The sequence below is a fragment of the Galeopterus variegatus genome, unplaced genomic scaffold (genome assembly GCF_000696425.1).
Source record: "Galeopterus variegatus unplaced genomic scaffold, G_variegatus-3.0.2 Scaffold5909, whole genome shotgun sequence".
Lineage (NCBI taxonomy): Eukaryota > Metazoa > Chordata > Mammalia > Dermoptera > Cynocephalidae > Galeopterus > Galeopterus variegatus.
In genome coordinates, this window is record NW_007732020.1 from 5,961 (window position 1) to 7,520 (window position 1,560).

Genomic DNA, 1,560 nt, shown 5'->3' on the forward strand with positions numbered 1-1,560 from the left:
CTCCTGATCAACCTTCATTCCTAATACCTACGCTTATCACTCTCAGGGCCTGCAAGCACACTGTGTGCTTTTGGTCCATTGACTCAATGATATGCTCTTGAAATGTGTTCCTTCCTTTCTCTTCAGCCAGAGTGTGAAGCTCCTTTAACGTAGGAACCATTATGAAGTGCAAATTATAATGAAAGAGACAGTACTCTATAAGAAGATAAAATACATATTAGAATAATAGTAAACTTAGCAGAAATTGTGCAAGCTTACAAACAGAAGACTACAAACCTCATAAAGAACACACATTTTAGTACACCAAAAGATTGGGCATTGCTCTATTTCAGATATATTAAATGTAGTAAAAATTTGAATTTTTTTTTGTCTAATTCATAGGTGTAATGAAATTAAATCAAATCCAAAGAGGAAATCCTGTAAATTCAAAGAAATCACTCTGACATTCACTTGAGGTAAACGGTAGTTAAAAAAAATTAAAATTAAAATCAAAATGTTATGTAAGGAGGACATCTCTGTAGCTAGTATAGACATGTTAAAAAGCAAATTAATTGTTAAAAAAAGAAACGTTTTGTGGTTTTGGCACAAAAATAGACCTCTAACACAGAATAGGTTTCCCAGAAATATTTCTTTATATTTTGGAATTTAATCAGCATCGAAGGAAACATGAGAAAACAATGAGAGAAGATGAGGAATACTTACAACTGGTACTGTGGTAACTGATGAGAAATTTAGAAAATGAACACAAAATCTCACCCTAGGCTGCCAATTTCTGCAGAAGGATAATACTCTATTTTTTTTAAGATTGAGAAATCAGAAAGGAAAGGACCTATATTTATGTAAACAGTAAAAATTGTGTGGCAAAAACTAAAGAAGCAAGTAAAAGATTAAGAAAATAATTGAAACTGGATAATGAAAATATTTTTATAAGAGTTCAGAAAATCATTAAAATATTACAACCCAATAAACTAATACCCAAAAGTGTTCATTGTGACACTCCTTAAAACATTTAAAAACTGAAAGTAATACAACTATCGAACAGTGAAGAGACATTCAAGTAAATTATGGTGATCTGGGCTGTCTTCCTTACTCTTCCTCAGTTTGCCTATCTGCATCTATGTGATAAGCACCTACAGTGTGTGTACCAGATACAGTTCCTAGGGCTGGGATGTGTTAGACAGTTTCTTCCCTTGCAGAACTCTGACTAGTGGGAGAGACAAACGTAATAGAAATGAACTGAAATGTGACTTTTGGCCATACAAGCGCTGATGAGAAAAGCGTTGTTTTCTGTTTTCCTATTTTGACAGTGTATTTATTTTAAAGGCAGTAAATATTTATGATAGAAATTTAAGAAATACAGATAAGCAAATGGAAGATATTCGAAACATCTGTAGTCCTACCATCAAGAGAGAACTGTTAATAATGTTTACGTTTAGTCATCGAATATTTATTAAACTATTTTTGTGTTCTTTCCATGCTTTTTTCTTTTCATGTATATGAGTGTGTGTGTATTGCATTTAAAAAATGGGCACCTAGTGGACACGGTTACCTTTTTTTTTT